Raw genomic sequence first — 20,151 nt, 5'->3', positions numbered from 1 at the left:
GTTGTTGTGAAAAATTGGTACGAACAATAGAGGGATCAAATTCGAAAGCAGAATGGAGAACAAAATTATTCTCAGCAAAGCAAGAACCGACTGAATCAATCACGGATTTTGTAACTCGTCTTAACGACATGGCGGAGCGTTGTTACGGCACAGAAAAATCAACAATTAAATCGCAGATTTTATACGACTGTTTCATCAACGGATTAGCGTCTGAACAAATCTGTTTTGAAATTATAAAAAACGGGACCAACGACTACGCGACGGCATATGGTCAAGCGCTAGATTTAGAAGCTATACACGCACTTCGAAGTGTCAAACCTAAAGTGGAAAAGAAAGAAGTGAAATTCGAAGATGAAGAAACAGAACTGTTCGCCATTCAGAATGGACAGATGCCGAATTTTAATAGACAAAACTATCAAAGACCAAATTTCGATCGTCAGTACAATCAGAGATCAAACTTCAATCGCCAACAAAATCAGAGACAGAATTTCAATAATCAGTGGAACGACCAAGCACCAAACTATGATCGACGAAACGATTTTCAAAGAAATAATCAAATGCGAAACTCGAATCGAAGAAACAAATTCTGTAATATTTGTCAATATAATAATCACAATACGGAGGAGTGCTTTTTCAGACAAACACCGATTTGTATGTTTTGTGGAAGAAAAGGTCATAAAATAGAAGACTGTTACACTAGACTGAATCAAATGGCAAGGAATAGTGCTAAACCATCGCAAAGCAGAGGCAATTATCGAGAAATACAAAAGAAATTCGAAAATAATTACAATGGGAATCAATCTCAGGAATATAGACCGCGAGCAGTAGAGCAGGAATATCAGCAACAACATATCGATGGAAAGGATCGATGGAGAAGATTTATGGAACTAAATAATCAAGAACTTGATAAACAGGAAAGAGAAGAATTCATGAAAAAGCGATCGAATTTAAACTAATTTGCGCTTTCAACGTCGATACAATAAATGAGGGTACTGAGGAAGAAGACCCGATGTTGGAAGCACAATATGAAAATCAAGAAAATTACGAAAATCAAGAAAATTGTGAAATCCAAGAAAATAGCAATAAAGAGATTGGCGAAAGTGGCGAAAATGTAAATAAAATCAACGATGGCAGTTCGAATATATACATTAAAGTTAAACTCGGGGATAAACTGATATTAGCAATGATTGATACCGGGGCGATAAAGAACTGCATGTCACATGACATGTTTCAGTCAATATTCAAAGACGTGCACCTAGAATGTACTGATCAAAAGTTTAAAACAGCAACTGGGTCGCCCATAAAAGTTTATGGTTGCATAACTCTACAAATGAAGATCGAGACCAGAATATGTGACGTAAATGTCACAGTATGTGATATCAACGAATCATTGATCCTCGGAAACCAGTTTTTAGAGGACAAAAGAGTGGTCATCAATTATAAATCGCTGTTATTGAAGGGTGATGACTTTGTGACACCAATGTTCAGAACTACGGAAACTCATCGGAGTTCAAATGTCGTAAATTTAATGAATAAAAGCATTGATAACGACGGAGTACTAGTATGTAAAATAGACAACAACGATTTTAAATTGCCTGGTACATACATATATACACCCAATTGCGAAATCTGGGGAGAAAATGTAAGCCCAATAGTGGTCAATATTACTGAAGAAGTGTTTGAAATAGATGTAAACGGGAACAAAGAGTATGAGCTTCATATACAAAAAGATACAATAGTAGGAACTATTGAAGAAGTACAGGTAAATGCTATTCAGCAGGAGCTAGAAACTTGGAACATGAGTCCTGCCGAAAGATTAGAAATATTAGTAAAACAGGTCAAGTTATACGAAAATGAAAATCTAACAGATGACGAAAAAATGAAGGTGAAGGAGTTACTTCTCGAATTCCACGACATATTTTCATTATCAAGAAAAGAAATGTCATTATGTACAATCTATAAACACGAAATAAAGTCATCACACCCACAGGTAGCGATGTGGACTGGAGCCGGGTCAGCACTCCTTCAAGTTCACCACCTCCTCCCCCGCCCCCTGAAAATCTAGACATAGAAATGGAAGAAACACAGTTGCCAGAATCGAGAGAAGAGGACAATGAAGCAGAACCAGAAGTCTGGTCAGAGGACCCGGTACGTACCACGGCTCATAGAAGGAAAAATGAAAAAAGGAAAGAGCCCAAAAAGAAGAAAAAGAAAGACTCTTCAGAGGGAAACCCCTCTAGCAACCGGACTTATCTGTCCAGCGAGGACGAATTTCTTGAATGTGATATACTTAGTAATTAATTTATTAATACTCAAAATCCAAAAAATCATGTATTTAACGTGTTACCGGACAGCACCAAATTAACGGGGTTATAAATAAATATACCTATAGGTATATGTCGTTTGCAAGGACAGTGATAATACTGGTCTCCATATCGATAGCACAAACCACATTACTACTCTGCTCTGAAGAATATTGGGGAAAGCTATACAAGCTATCAGAAAATTTAAAATGTAAAAATAAAAATTACGTCAAATGGAATATTTCCATCTCGAAACGTAACATCGCGGAATACGAATCATCAGCCAATGCTCTGGTAATAATGTCTCGAACCTGTGAATCATATATGAATTTTGTGGGAGAAGAAACAATCACGGGTCAAAGTAAAAGAGTAATCACCGTAAACCCAGAAAGGGCTAAATATTTGATTGAAAATCGAAAATGTATTAACGAAAAAGGCGAGTATCAGACGAAATTGGTTAATAATTTTAAATGTGACTTCAAGTGGCTGGAACACAGATCTAAGACTACGACATCTTGTTATTTCTCGGATGGAGTAGTAATAGCGAATCATGAGGATACATTTACGTCCTCTTTGTCAAATATGGAGGGTTGCGACTATAGTTCAGGGTACTGTCTAACGCATAACGGAAAACACGTCACTTGGAACGTGATTGAAAATGTAAAAAGGGCTTATTTGCCTGTGGGGCAGTTCAATGCAACACAAATCGAAAATAAGCTACTCGTACCCGAGTTGAGCATGTCATTTAATCTGCCGGAGAAAAATCCGGGTAACACTTGGATCGATAGGGATTTCCAAATAAAGGGAAGCCCAGCCCCGTATCAATTTAATCTTGAAAATGTAAATTCGAATAATGAAAATGCGATCGAAGCAATAAGAGAGGAACTCGTCAATAAATTTAATTATCTTTTGGAATTAATTAAAAGTCCGTTGGCGCAAACGGAGTATTTGTGTAACGTGTACAACGACATATATGGGACTGAGAGAATCCTAGCGAAAATCGATCCAACTGATTACGTACAATGGAAGTTAAATAGGACGGATGTAAAGGCTAAATTGGTCGGAAAATTGTTAATGATTTATCCTTGTCTGCAAATTCAACATTATCGATTCATAAACGACACCAACAGGTGTTATAACGGGTTTAAAATAGAATATAATCTGCCGGAAAATGATGAATATATTGAGGGCTATGTAGATCCTAAGTATAACATGATAATGCCTACCGCAATAGAGATAGATTGCCACAACTCTACGACCCAATATATGATGGTGAATAATACGATTCTCGCTCAAAGTGCTCATGGGTTACACGAAATGAGGGTAAACCTTTCAAAGGTAGAAAGTATAGACAGAGTGAAACTTACTGGAATACCCATGTCTCAAGATTTTCAAAATTGGATATATAATACGTCTGAATTGAAGCACCATGATATTAGCGATTTAATCCTGAAGGAAATGGAAAATGAAATTAACCATTTGACGATTGATAAAACGGAAAAACGAAATGTAAAATCCAATTGGCGGGAATTATTTGGAATATTCGGACAAAGTAAGTTTACGATTATATTTGCTATTATTAGCAACGTACAAAGCATCGCCGTATGGTATCTAATCTGGAGGTACATTATAGTAGAATTAATTATAAGTAAATGCGTCGATCGCACCAGAGGACGGATCCCAGTTAATGAGGGCCCAATTGACCGGGATGGTCAGGATGATACGGAAGTTTAATTCCTAGATTGACACTGTCCTTTATATGTACTGTAGTAAATGTGTATATTTAGATATTCTCCTTAGATATTCCATCAACATAAAGAATTAATTAGCTGGAATTTTAATTATGTTAGTAAATAAGGATAAGTAGTAACAAGGCTACTATGTATGATGAACATTATTTGAAGGAACTACTATAAATAAAGTATATATATATATGAAGTATGAGTACTAGGACAGTATAACTATATTATGATTGACAATGAAACAATGATAATGAATAACAAGTGCACAATATGATATGTAATAAGAAATAAATATGCGCAATATGAAAGTATTTGTATGCAATGATATTAAAGTAAATGCACTATGTATGACAAAGATTATGTTATGAAAGATAATAAAGCGCAATCATATAAAATGAAAGTGCACAAGATAGCTAGATTATGAATGAAGTGTATGCGCAAAGATATGATCAAGATGAGTAACAAGTAATGCACAATATGGCATGATATTTAAATAAGTGATAAGCAAGCGCTATGAAAATATAAGATTAAAATAATGTGAGATATGAAACGCCATGAAACAAACCATATTTTAAATGCAGGCCGGCCAAATGGAATGGGAACTAGATTAAATGACGTCACCCGGAAAATTTTATTTATTTATTTATTTATTTAGTTCTTAATTTATTTATTTATTTGCGTGCACGATTTGTGCCAAATCTGAGCTTAAATGTGCCAAAAGACTCTTTAGATCCAAGGCAAATTGAACGTGATTGTTGTCTGGAACCAAAATAATTACTTTAGCATGACCTGTTTTGTATACTTTTCTAATAAAACACAAAAACCAAATTAGGCACGTAGTAATTTAGAATCTTGTATCTTTGTAACTAAAGTTACAGTTATAAAAATATATTATAATATGACCGGTTAATGGTGGTTAATCTAAATACTTAAATAGCAAGGATGCGGAAGAAAGGATATTATCAACAAGTTATCTTCTTTATCAGTTGCTGCATAGCACTTTCAAAAGGAATGATTGAAGAAATCAATTACCACCAGGAAAAGACTGGTCTCATCTTACAAGGAATCGGAATCGTCGCACCGGAGATTACCCCTGTGCTGATATCAACATTTATAAAGATAAGAAATCCAATGAAAAATGTAAATGAATGCGAAAACATATGCAACATTGACGAAAATGTAATTTGGGGACTGCTAACCCACGTAAAATGTAATCATGTGCACAACAAAATCGGAGATCGCCAAAATGTAATAAAGGAAATCGAGAATTCGGTGGATAAAGACCTCGAAAATGATTCTAGACAAATGGCGGAACGATGTTTCAGAGAATGTATCAAAATACCGAAATGTAAAGCTTTCGGTGTGGAATATAGATCTGACGTCGTGATCTGCATTCTGAGAGAAACCATCCCTACGTATCATCAGGATTCTAAAGGTTCAAGCGAATTCGACATGCGATGCATGGTCGAAGATAAGAATAAATTCTGTGGACAATATCAGTCCAGAATCAATATTCTGTTTGAAAAATCAAATGAAAATTTTGTCAATGAAACAATGACAAAAATAGAAAAACTTACTGAATTGACGAAAAACAGGAAACAGAAAAGATTTGTTCAAGCAGCCCTTGGATTTTTTGCCGGTTCTATTCTTACTGGAGTGTTCAGTCTCTATGAACAATCGAAAATTTCAACTCAACTTAACGAGTTCTACGACCAATTTCAGGATTTCCGTAATGAAATGACGGACTATATTGAATCAGCAACGGAATTTCATGAAGGTATGTTGAAAATGTACAAAACTTTGGAATTAAATTCCCAGGAGTCATTGGAAGAATTAAGCTGTGAAATGATGAGTATAATTCGGTATAACCTGAAAAGAAATCAGCTTCAAGACTGGAAAGAGTATATATACACTCTCTCGAAAGATTTGATAGACGGCCAATTAAAAGGTCCCGTGAGTCCCACAATATTTAATGAAACGAATATACTGGATTTGCTGAAACATAAAAGAATGGAGGACGCAATTTATGTTGACAACGTCCCTTTATTCTATCGTCTAGGCAGAATGTGGCTAGCTGATGTAAAGAAAGATGGAAAATTTTTCAATCTTCATGTGATTATATCGATACCTCAAATAAAAAGTGATGAAATGTACATCCTATATCAAGTGAACCAAGTAGGTTTGGTCAATGGTACTCAGTGCATGCGTCTGGATATACCGAATCACGTGTATCAAAAAGATGGCGAATTCTACGAATTGGAAAACGAAAATAATTGCGAGGTCCGAAGTGGGATAAAATTATGTCTGGGGAATAAAGAAAACGAAGAATCTGCAAAGAAAGCAAGGTGTTTAAACGCCGACCCAAGAATATGTAAAACGAATTTGGAAAAATGTCAAATGCGCAATATTCAGACTAGTTCTGGTGTCATGGTCAGAGCAATACATCATTTGAAAGCATCGACGCAAGAAAGTCCTACTGAATACGTGGATATTTCAAATGGAAGTACGGTGAAATTTCTCAACTACGATAAATATTATCAAATAGTTGCCGACAACTACATCATTAGATCAATTAAAGAGCCAATGTTTACGAAAGAACTAGAGTTGACGAACCCCGAAAAATGGGACGAATATTTGATATCTGAAAATGAATTGCTGAAAAGAACGAATCTAAGTCAGCTCAGTGCTCATGTAGTTCAACAAAAAGAAATTGTTAAACATATCAAATCTGAAAGAATCGGACTAAATCTGACGAAGGATCTAACTCTTGTGAATTTTATAGGAATTTTAACAGTAATGATTAGCATTATAGTGGGAATCTTCCTTCTATACAGCTATTGGAAAAAACGGTTCAGGACAAGGAAAGTAGAAAAGGACATAGAATTAGAAGAACAAAATAAAGACGAACTTTTAGAAAGCGGAAAAGATGAAGAATCTGGAGTAGATGAAACTAATTTCAGTGGTGAATATAGCGAAGGACTGCGACAAAGAGCGCCTAGTACAACTAAGGTGTATTCAGTGGACGATGTGAAAAACAGAGTCTTATGACTAGACGAAGTAGAAGAATCAAATTTAAACTTGAACTGGAACCTAAATTGCGAAAATATAAATTGTGGAAACGTGCCAGAAAAAGAGGTAAAGAAAGCTGTAAATTTACATTACGAAAATGTAAATGATAGTGTTCAAGATGTCAGCGACTGGGAAAGTGAATCAAAGAATACAATAGACTCAAATAGTGCTTCGGATATACACGAGGAACTGGAGGAATTGAACATCGAGCATGACGCTTCTAACGATGATAATTTGGAACAACTACACAAAGAAGAGACGAAACGAGAAACAGAAATACCAATAGAAATATGGGTGATGATATTTAATTACCTCACCATCAAGCAATTACTGAAAGTACGAGAATTAAATAAACGATTCAGTAGTTTGGTGAAGGATTACTTGCGGAACCCTACCAATGTAATAATGGAAAATTTTAAATTTTATAGTTACGAAACGTTCTATTTAACGGAAATACTTATAGAAGATCAAATGTGTTGGACGAATATGAAAACTAAAATTGGAAAGTTTGCCATGAAATACATGATCATGAAAGGGGTGTACTGCAGCGCCATCAATAAAGTGGAAAAACCATACTTGAGGTTTTTAAGAACACGGTGTCTACCATTGTATACTTTCAAGGACCGGCTAAGAAGCTTCACTCCTAAAGCGTCTGACGACGAAGTGATCATAAGATGGAAGGAATATAAGAAGAATTCTTGGGCGGATATTTCCCCATTGGAAAAATCATGCATTAAAATGGAATGCAAGTTCCAAACTTTCTTAACGAAACTATATATGAATAAATATGGTACGTCTCTACCGATAACTACGAATCGGGAAAAGATCCAAAGAATAGGCAAAATGCTGAAAACCGAAGAGAATAAAAACTTCAATCTTCTTCAAGCTATAAAATATAGACCCCCGATTGAAGTTCTAATAGGGTAATCAAACCGTAAAAAGGAAAATGTAAAATGTAAAATGTAAATCAAACGTAATATGTCAAACGTAATATCACAACTCACCAACGGGTTCAAAATTATAGAAACAGGCTCTTTCGTCATTTCCATTATCACTTTAATTAAAGTTTTCTAACCACATATTGATCAGCAAAGCAAATGGAAAATACATCAGAAGAGATACCTTCAAAAACAGAAGAAATTCAAAGTCTATCCATTAAAGAAGTCAAATCAGTTTCCAACTGTAATCTACCTATTGAACTATGGCATATTATTTTGACAAGGCTGAATCTACGTGATTTACTCAAAGCCAGGTTAATTTGCAAAAGGATGGGGAAAATCGTCTCACAATATTTGCGAGACACAACAAGTGGATATCCAGATCTCTTCAGCTTCTATAATTATGAAACATATTATCTCTTTGACATTCTAATGGAGAACGAGATGTATTGGACCAGGATACAAACGAATATTGGAAAATTCGCGATAAAACTCCTAACCATGAGAGGAGCGTATAATGCAGCAGTATTAGGACAAAAGAAATGTTATGCTCGTTTTGTCAGAACTAGATGTCTAACATTTGAAAAATACAAGTCATTATTCCCAAATGAATCGGACTGGGTTATCCTAGAACGTTGGGGAAAGTATAAACACGAGTCATGGACGAAATTGTCAAGAATCGAAAAATCAATTATTAAGATGGAATGCAAATTCGATTATTATTTAAAGTACCAATACTGTAAAGCTTATGGAACCTGGTTGTCTATTACAATGACAGAAGAGAAAATAAAAGAAATCAGTAAAATGATGAAATACGAAGATAAGCAATACGGTAAATGAGTTCATCGCATAACTATGCGTGAATCTGCATTTAGATAAAGAATGATGAAAAATGTAAATATTGAAAAATTTGAAACTTAAAATATAAAACTGAAAACGGGCAGGTTTAAAGATGAGGAAGTTAGATAAGTAAAGGATCGAACTCAGCCCAACTGAGATCCTAAATAATAAATATATGTATACAGTTTAAATTGTGAAAGTTATTATAAGACTTCAATAAGTTAAACACTTATTAAGTTAAGTAAGAAATTAATTAAATTAATAAGTAAGAATAAGTTAAAAGGCAAATAAGTTAAATATCCGATAAATTGAAAGTAGTTTGTCAAAGGACTATTAATTTAGTACCATTTCAGAGCCTTTTAAGTTTATTGAAGTCTACTGACCAAAATGGCCCATCCAGGGGTTATGATCAAGTTATTTCATAGGTTCTTAAATAGTTCTTGAATAGAAAATTACAAGCTAGTAGATCTTCTCGTTTAGCCGGTCTATTGAGATTCTGGATCGCAACCGTATCCCCTCTCTGCACAGGAACATTTCCTACGAAGACCGTAGACGCATCGTTATCGGGACGTAACCCGAATCTGTTTCGTATCGGGACGTAACCCCCGTTGAGAAGAAGAAGAAAGAAGAAAGAAGAGGGAATGGAAAGAATTATAATTGTAGCAATTCGTTACCGGGACGTAACCCGACTTTAAAAGCATCGCAATCAGGGCGTAACCTGACCCCCGTTGTCGTCGAAGAAAGAAGACCAAAGAAAAGGAAAGGAAAGGAAGGAAAAAAAAAAAAAGAAAAGAAAAGAAAGAAATACTACTTGTAATAGTGGTGAGCGGCCCTAATGGCGAATTAGGTATTAATATATGTTAACAGTTTTAAGAAATGTTGATCAGCCCTAATGGCTAAATTATAGTAAATATTCTCCTATTTGAAGGAGAGGAAAACTTTGGTGTTAGATGATGATTATAATTAGGAGACCTAGGTTCTAAAATTCAGAGTCTTAAAATTTAAGGATGTCAAGGAAAATTTAATAGAAGAAAAGAAGAAGACGAAGAAGAAGAAGAAATATTTCATTAGAATAGTACGAGTAAGCCCTCGGTTGGCGAATCGGCTAATCGGTGAAATGATCAAATTAAAAACTCTATGAAAAAGGGGATCGTGTTGGCCTCTCGGACCAACAAGACTCTTTAATTATAGGTGGTTCTTTGCTAAAGTTCCGTTCATTTGGCTGAATTTGTCGAATCCATTTCTCTTGAGAACTCAAAGTTTTAGTATACCTCCAAGTCAAATTTATTTTACGGATTGAAACAGTTAATTGAATTAACCCGTAAAACTCTTAGAGGCACAGCTACAGTGACTTTGGTCATTAGTCCAGTGAAACTTTCAAAATATAAAACACCGATAACGGGTCTACTCAAATGATCCAGGGTGTTGGTCATTAGTCCGGAAAAACTTTCAAAATATACGGACCTTCAAATGATCTAGGGTACATAGTTCCGTGTTGATTAGTTTCAATTGAGCATTAACGAGGCCACGCATCGGCGATCTAGAAGCCGTGTTTCGATGCGTCCTAACGGCAACAACACTGCCCGACTATATCTGAATTTTAGTTGCGATAGCAACAAGTTACAATTCGACGTAGCTCTCAAATAAGCTACAAGTTCAATTCAAATCGGAAATATAAAAAGACTCTCAATATATGAACCTTATCTCCGAAGGTATCTATTTAATGAATTAATGGAAGTATTATTATATTTGAAGGCTTATTATACGACTCTATCAATTGTGTTCAAGTAACCATAAATTGAGACTGATTAAAAGCTCTAAAATCTAAAATATAAAATATAAATAAACCACAACGGCAGTAGCCAAAACATGGACAAGAAGTGGAACAGAACACCCAGAACAGTCTTAAAAAGACTGTGGTGGGTATTCCACGTCCATTGGTTGGTGAGCAAGAATTTTCCAATGCAGAAACTAAAATTTTAATTTCATAATGCCACATAAAGAATTCATTTATGTAGAAATTAAGATGTGATTTCATTTTTATTAAACACTTCATTACATAGATTGAGAATTGGAATCAAATTAAGACTTCTTTCTACTAGTTATTTTTCTTATTCTTCATTTTTTATTTTTTATTCTTAATGCTTTATTCTTCATTCTTTTTCTTTTTTCTTTTTTCTTTTTTCTCCATTCTTTTTCTTTTTTCTTTTTTCTTTTTTCTTTTTTCTTTTTTCTTTTTTCTTTTTTCTTTTTTCTTTTCTCTTTTTTCTTTTTCATTCAATCCTGTTTCCTATTGATGTAAAATATTAGGTCACTTTTGGGAGATGGCCATGATATTTGTACACTGTGATTATTTGTTATTTAATGTGTAAATAAAGTTGTGGTAGTAACAATTTTTATATTAACAATTCTTATAGAAGTATAAGGGGTGTTCTAAGTCAAAGTGAGTTAAATCAAAGGTAGACTGTAGTTAACCAGTAACCAGAGGATCAAGTAAGAAGTGGAACTAGTGACAGGAGGATCTAGTGAACATACATACATGTTACATGGCGAGATCTCCATCCAAAAGGATTAGTCTGCGTCATCTGCGTCATTACTTTGTATTATACAACTTCGGCGGGTAATATTTCTCCATCCTTTTCGATCTGCAGCCAATCTTCTCATACAATCAATCGTGAGTCCATTACGATCCAATCTCTGCTCAGCATCTTCAATAAATACATCATTTAAGCTCTTCCTAGGCCTGCCTCTTGATCGTTTCCCATGCTTGCTTGCTTGTGAGCAAGAGGACTCAATTACCCAGGAGACACACCCTGAGGACTAGACTTAAAAGACTCTTCAGAGGATTTGCAGAGATTTTGAAATTGTATTTTGGTTTTATATTATCTCGTGGTTATAAGTAAGGAACAACGATGACAACATCTTCTGTTCCAGTTTTACTCCTGGTTTAAGAATGATGTGGGAGGAACGAATGTGTTGGTTAATGATCGGGGTGATGTTGGTGGTATTGGCTAGATGGATGGAAAAGAAAGGGACTACGGAGGGAACAAACGAAAAGGAGAAGGATCAAACAGAAACTACAGAGGGAACAAACAAAATGGAGGAAGATCAATGTCACCCGCCTAAACTTGATGTCGCCCTGCCCCTCCTATAACTCTGGGCTCATACAATTAAAAACTATAATATAATTTAATAAAATCACGGTTTACATATTATTATCTCGTGGTTATAAGTAAGGAACAACGATGACAACATACATTGGGGACCAAATAACAGCAATTAAACAAGTGGCCCCTGAAACTCTGAAAATTTATTAGTAAACCTAGATAATATAATGTCGCGAAAAGATACTAGCACATCGAACGCCCGTAGAAAACCACCAATGTTTAGATACAGTGATGACTTCGTGATCATTCATTCCTAAGAACCCATTGGCTGCCCGCACATAAATGATTTAGCACTGCTTTCCAAACGTAACGATCACTGCCTCGATGACTTTAGGCAAGTAAACTGGAAACTTTATCTGTTGAAGACAGTCAACTAGTAAATCACGTGAGCTTAAACCGCTTCTCGTGACACCCAAATATCAATATATAAAGCTGTTCTTTCTTCAAGATTTCTCACTTCTATTCTTAACATCAAGTGTTTTCTAACAACTCCTGTTTTACTTGTTCAAAGAACCAAGAGTTCAAAAGTGGCGACGAGGATTCCAGGACCTTGAAAGCGGATATTCACTACGAAGACCAACCTCGAAGACAGAAGACCTGTTCCAGAAAACCTGGATAAGATAACGAGAGTGAAAATGATCATGAAAGATCAGGGAACATTTTGGATTCAAAATTATCTCGAACAGAGAGATTTCCCTCGTACGTGAGAATAACCAGGATGAAGAGTCCATTACTGTGGACGACATTATATTCGGTATTGAGGGCAGTCAAGCTGAGTGATAAGGAGAGAAAAGATCCTTAGATCTTATTCTTCATTTTTTATTCTTTATTCTTAATGCTTTATTTTTCATTCTTTTTCTTTTTTCTTTTTTCTTTTTTCTTTTTTCTTTTCTTTTTTTTCTTTTTCATTCAATCCTGTTTCCTATTGATGTAAAATACTAGGTCACTTTTGGGAGATGGCCATGATATTTGTACACTGTGATTATTTGTTATTTAATGTGTAAATAAAGTTGTTTACAGGACCCGATTAAGATTTGATCCAGATCTGACCCAGATTGACAGATAACAAACGGAAGACTCCACCAGTAACTCATCAGAAGAATAACTGTTAATAAAGATATTAAGAGGGAAAAATGTCGGTGAACACGAGACCAGACTGTTTCTCGCCACGATAAGTACGAAGGATTCTATTTTGCAAAGCATGCACATACCCTACTTCTCAGTACACCGATACTGGACATCCGTGGATTTTTGTATCGTTATATAAATTTAATAGTCTTAATAGACATTTTGCCATCTAGCAAAATTATATTTAATGAAAATGAAGCTTGGGATGAAGCATTCCAACGATTTACGCAAAGTTAACTTTCATGCTGTGCCATGAAGCTCTACACTCAAAAGACTCATGTGTACTATAAACAATTAGCTTACCAAAAAGAATTGATAGAACAGGCCCTCATAACCCGTAATATCTAAACAGGGTCGGAAAGAAGGGAGAACATGCTACATCTGCGGGGCACGTAATCATTTCGCCGCAAAATGTTTAAATAACTATAAGGGTATAACGGACTTACCTATAGAATTAATACTTATAATAATGAAATATGAAAGACCAAAAGATTTGTTACAATTAAGGGGGGTAAACAAAATGATTTTTAGTATAACAGAAAGCCCAATATTTCTAAGTATGTTTAAAGCACGCCTAGAAAAATTGATGATTCACGACCTAATCTCAGTGCAAGAGTACATCAAGAATTAAAATTAGCAAATATTTTGAGAAATAATTTACCAGTAGAAGGGGATTACCCTTTATGACTCACTAATTTCTAGAAGGGATTTCTAGAGAGGGAGTACAGTTTATGACTCACTAATTTCTAGATTTCTAGAAGGGATTTCTAGAGAGGGAGTACAGTTTATGACTCACTAATTTCGAAAAGAGATTTCTATAGAGGGAGTACAGTTTATGACTCACTAATTTTTAAAAGAGATTTCTATAATAAAACAAAAGTTAATAAAACAAAAGTTAAATTTATCACCAATTATTCAATCAATACATATCATAAATTCTAATATTGGAAACACAATGCAGAATGGATGTCTTAAACTATAATTTTGTTGTCACTAATAATCTATTTACTTTCAAAGTTGAAATTTAGTTAAGTATGAAATGCCACCACATCATAGTTAGGGTAAAATATAATTCTTAACAAGAATTGCGCCCGTTGTTTTGTTTTGGCGGACGCTAGATTTCCGTTCACTATAACTATAAATATAAGCTCCAATCAGCTCACTTCATAATTATAATATTGATACACATTAGTACAGTATACTACGCATGCCACGTACAAATTGGGCTTATAACCTAATACTATACATTACACCGTTATATACATTGAAATACAGTCGCGCCGCGCATTCATTGACCACAGGCTATCTATACATCACATCTCCGCAAGCAATCCTCGCGCGCTGCACTGCGCGCTGGTTGTCATGGTAACGGACGGAAGTAAGGACAGATGACAACATATTCAGACCCGCCTACCGCTATCTCCAAAATCCACGTTTTTCTGCAAAAACGTTCATTCGTAACCTTTCACTATTGCCTTTTTACAAAAAGGTGAACGGAAAAAATTTTAAAATTGAGAAGATTGCTCTATGACTTAAAATTTAAAATTTAGCAAAAGATATCTAATTTTTAAATAGTTGGTTACAGTTTATGACAGTACTGGCATGATCAATTTTATTGTGGCTGGTAAAAGGACCCAGTTGCCTGTAAGGGCTTTACCGAACCCCTGGGGACCACAATGTGATAGGATCAGGCCAGATGTTTCTATGCAGAGCAATTTGTTTATTTCGGAGCTATGGTTACGTGGTATAGCTGGTGGTCATGTTTAAAGGTCAGTTTATCTTTGTGTGCTAATTATCCATCCAGATGCTTAGTGATGTGAGTAAATCATGCCCTTCTACAATATATAATGTTTAACTATAAATTTGTTTTTACCACAGAAACTGTGGCACTAAGGTCAAGAATTAAAAATTTGTACTCTCATTGATAGTTAAAGCGTTTTTTTCCCCAGCACTACTACACAACAAAAACCTGTCGGCCCACCGAGGAAACACAGTCGCAGAACAAGGAACCCAATTGTGCTCCTCTATTCTGCGATCGTGTGTATTTACTATAAACTAGCTAAATGCAGTTAGTAAAATTTTCGTTTGATTAGTTTATGTGTCAACGTAATGTCCATGATAATCATATATTTGGATCCCCGGTGGGCAAACACTCGTCCCAAAGGCTAAGGCAAACCTTTCAATGTTTCACCATACGAAGTAAGGAGATTTGAACACATACTCAGCCTACAACTCCACCCATGGGACGAGACGTCGTGAGCCTCAAAATATATAGCATATACCCAGTCAGCAAACACTTTACACAACATACATACGATAACAAACAATGTATAATGCCATTACTTAATTTAAAAGAAAATATATCTGCTATCTAATTTTAAAAAATTGAAGAATAAACCTGAAGAGAGGAGAAGGAGAGAGGGGTTTGGGAGAGGTAGAGTAGGAAAACAACAGGATCCTGTGCCGCAAGATTTTAAAATTTGTTGTATGATGATTCGTTTTGTGTCGTCTCTTAGATTAATATAGGTCTGATACCCTTGTCATGGTTTTTTGCAATAACACCGTGGTTTACTCATATGATTATGTTTACTAAATCAACCTATTTCAAAGATAATTCATTTGCATCAAAGTTGTAACTGCACCAAAGTTGTCGGTCATATTTAGATTGTAGTTCTAACAAAGATTTCTTAAGATTATTCTTGAATATACTGATGGGAGTGGAGAAGTCTATTTCACTTGTTGACTTACGGCAGTGATTCCAAATACTAGTTGATTGATAGATGAATAGTGAGGATGGAGTGGGTGGGATGAAGTAGTTGTCTCGTCTTGGTGACCTGTTGAATAAAGAGAACATTGAGATTGGTGATTGGAACTTATTAATTTTAAACATTTCCAGTAAACAGTGCAACTTATGAAGATTGTGGACAGTCAGGAAGTTATACTCGTTACAGATTGGTTTACTGTGTTCTAGTTCAAAGAAATCTTTGCCTAACATCTGCTTGATAACTTTACCGGTCTTATCCCTAGTGATAGGCCTTACTCTGGCACATGTTTTGAACTTATTGAAGTATGCATCATTATCACCAAAGAGAATTCTTAAGCATTTCTTTTGTGTTTTAAATATGGCTTCTAGTTTATTATTTGATACACCTCCCCAAACAGATATTCCATAACATAGGTGTGATTCAAAAAGGGTGTGGTACAGGTCCTTATATAGTTTTTTAGGTACACAGCGTCTAATTCCACATAGTCTACCTATCTCACATTTCAATTTACGGTTTAACGCTCTTAAGTGAGCATCCCAGTTCAGTTTTTGGTCAATAATGACTACAAGAAACTTAGTTTCCTCCACCTTTTTAATTACTATATTATTTAGTGTCAGTTCTAATTCATTGGTGTTTGAATCTGGTTCATTTCTACAGTTCGGCTTAAAGTGGATATAACAACATTTCTTTATGTTGATATGCAGCAAGTTACTCTTCATATACTGATGAACAAGTTTAAGAGAGGGAGTACAGTTTATGACTCACTAATTTCTAGATTTCTAGAAGAGATTTCTAGAGGGGGATTGCCGTTTATGACTCACTCTTAAAATTTCTCCTCTAAACATCTACACAGCTGCCAAGTGGTACTAGGATCGAGTCATCAACTTTGGCTATCCCTCAACACATGTGTTCAGGTGTTGATCAACTATCCAGGTCGATGACAATTAGTCTAAACACATTCTATTTCTTTGTTCTGTTGAACTCGCTATTTTATCTTAGCAAAATAAAGAGTGGACAAGAACTTAAGGATACTGCTTGTTCCAAATGCTTCATCACATTCCTTTGTTTTGTTTACAAACTTTGAGCTAGCGTTTTTTATCACAACAAACACAGTTTAAGTGTGTAAGTCACCGGAAGAACAAAACCCTCTCCAATCAAACACAACTCGCTCCTTTGTATTAGACATTCCATTAATTTGTTAATTACTGTAGGGGCAAAGCTCTCCCCAGTCCTGATAACAATCAAACATCCAGGGCAATGACAATGAATTCCGCTAAAACAAAGAAACTGTCATTACTATATAAACCATGTGTTATATTCAATATTTATTCACGTATTAACCCTTATTACCTTACATAGCAATGTTTTCTAAAAGATCTACCCAGTGGTGAGTTTTAGGTTAAGGATACTCACTTTGAGACTTATAGGTAGTTTTATTGGTCTTGACTATTGAATTCGCATTTATATTTGTATGGAGTTATTTATACAGGGTGGGCCAAAAGTCAGTACCCATACGTTGGCCTTAATAGCATCCGCTTTGCAGATGGCATACTGTACTTACTGGTTCGAGGATTCTGTCGTCAAAATTTGAAAATTCGAATATTTTAATAAAACAAAAGTTTAATAAAACAAAAGTTAAATTTATTACCAATTATTCAATCAATACATATCATAAATTCTAATATTGGAAACACAATGCAGAATGGATGTCTTAAACTATAATTTGTTGTCACTAATAATCTATTTACTTTCAAAGTTGAAATTTAGTTAAGTATGAAATGCCACCACATCATAGTTAGGGTAAAATATAATTCTTAAAAATTTTAAAATTAAGAAGATTGCTCTATGACTTAAAATTTAAAATTTAGCTAAAGATGTCTAATTTTTAAATAGTTGGTTACAGTTTAGGACAGTACTGGCATGACCAATTTTATTGTGGCTGGTAAAAGGACCCAGTTGCCTGTAAGGGCTTTACCGAACCCCTGGGGACCACAATGTGATAGGATCAGGCCAGATGTTTCTATGTAGAGCAATTTATTTATTTCGGAGCTATGGTTACGTGGTATAGTTGGTGGTCATGTTTAAAGGTCAGTTTATCCTTGTGTGCTAATTATCCATCCAGATGCTTAGTGATGTGAGTAAATCATGCCCTTCTACATTATATAACGTTTAACTATAAATTTGTTTTTACCACAGAAACTGTGGCACTAAGGTCAAGAATTAAAAATTTGTACTCTCATTGATAGTTAAAGCGTTTTTTTTTTTTTTTTTCCCCAGCACTACTACACAACAAAAACCTGTCGGCCCACCGAGGAAACACAGTCGCAGAACAAAGAACCCAATTGTGCTCCTCTATTCTGCGATCGTGTGTATTTACTATAAACTAGCTAAATGCAGTTAGTAAAATTTTCTGGAATCATTCAAGTCGTTTGATTAGTTTATGTGTCAAAGTAATGTCCATGATAATCATATTTTTGGATCCCCGGTGGGCAAACACTCGTCCCAAAGGCTAAGGCAAACCTGTCAATGTTTCCCCATACGAAGTAAGGAGAACACATACTCAGCCTACAACTCCACCCATGGGACGAGACGTCGTGAACCTCAAAATATATAGCATATACCCAGTCAGCAAACACTATACACAACATACATACGATACCAATCAATGTATAATGCCATTACTTCATTTAAAAGAAAATACATCTGCTATCTAATTTTAAAAAAATTGAAGAATAAACCTGAAGAGAGGAGAAGGAGAGAGGGGTTTGGGAGAGGTAGAGTAGGAAAACAACAAGATCCTGTGCCGCAGGATTTTAAAATTTATTGTATGATGATTCGTTTTGTGTCGTCTCTTAGATTAATATAGGTCTGATACCCTTGTCATGGTTTTTTGCAATAACACCGTGGTTTACTCATGTGATTATGTTTACTAAATCAACCTATTTCAATGATAATTCATTTGCATCAAAGTTGTAACTGCACCAAAGTTGTCGGTCATATTTAGACTGTAGTTCTAACAAAGATTTCTTAAGATTATTCTTGAATATACTGATGGGAGTGGAGAAGTCTATTTCACTTGTTGACTTACGGCAGTGATTCCAAATACTAGTTGATTGATAGATGAATAGTGAGGATGGAGTGGGTGGGATGAAGTAGTTGTCTCGTCTTGGTGACCTGTTGAATAAAGAGAACATTGAGATTGGTGATTGGAACTTATTAATTTTGAACATTTCCAGTAAACAGTGCAACTTATGAAGATTGTGGACAGTCAGGAAGTTATACTCGTTACAGATTGGTTTACTGTGTTCTAGTTCAAAGAAATCTTTGCCTAACATCTGCTTGATAACTTTACCGGTCTTATCCCTAGTGATAGGCCTTACTCTGGCACATGTTTTGAACTTATTGAAGTATGCATCATTATCACCAAAGAGAATTCTTATGCATTTCTTTTGTGTTTTAAATATGGCTTCTAGTTTATTATTTGATACACCTCCCCAAACAGATATTCCATAACATAGGTGTGATTCAAAAAGGGTGTGGTACAGGTCCTTATATAGTTTTTTAGGTACACAGCGTCTAATTCCACATAGTCTACCTATCTCACATTTCAATTTACGGTCTAACGCTCTTAAGTGAGCATCCCAGTTCAGTTTTTGGTCAATAATGACTCCAAGAAACTTAGTTTCCTCCACCTTTTTAATTACTATATTATTTAGTGTCAGTTCTAATTCATTGGTGTTTGAATCTGGTTCATTTCTACAGTTCGGCTTAAAGTGGATATAGCAACATTTCTTTATGTTGATATGCAGCAAGTTACTCTTCATATACTGATGAACAAGTTTAAGAATTTTATTAGCTTTGCAGTAAAGTGTTTTTATACATTTATCTACAACAAATATGTTGGTGTCATCGGCAAAAAGTATAAACTTACCTAGGTCTGATACTCTATATATTTCATTGATGTAGATAATGAAAAGCAAGGGACCTAATACTGACCCCTGAGGAACACCAAATATTACAGACAGTTTTTCGGATTCTTCTCCAAGTACTGAAACATATTGCTGTCTATTAGAAAGGTAACTGGCTATCAATTTATTTGCAGTCCCTCGAATTCCATAATCATTCAGTTTTTTAAGCAGTTTATCATGACAGATTGTGTCAAAAGCTTTACTTAAATCAATGAAGATGCCTAGTACGTG

The 20,151-nt window shown here is 35.1% G+C and overlaps 1 protein-coding gene across 1 annotated transcript in view; it reads left to right on the top strand.

Moving 5' to 3' along the window:
- Positions 1–20,151, top strand: part of LOC134822809 (chitooligosaccharidolytic beta-N-acetylglucosaminidase-like) — a gene marked incomplete in the record, with an annotated part of 941,725 nt that overhangs the window by 139,411 nt on the left and 782,163 nt on the right.

Source organism: Bolinopsis microptera, chromosome 11 (genome assembly GCF_026151205.1).
Source record: "Bolinopsis microptera isolate Bmic1 chromosome 11, MBARI_Bmic_1.0, whole genome shotgun sequence".
NCBI classification, from domain to species: Eukaryota; Metazoa; Ctenophora; class Tentaculata; order Lobata; family Bolinopsidae; genus Bolinopsis; species Bolinopsis microptera.
Note: the sequence above shows the minus strand (reverse complement) of the source record. Positions and strands in the feature narration are given on the sequence as shown.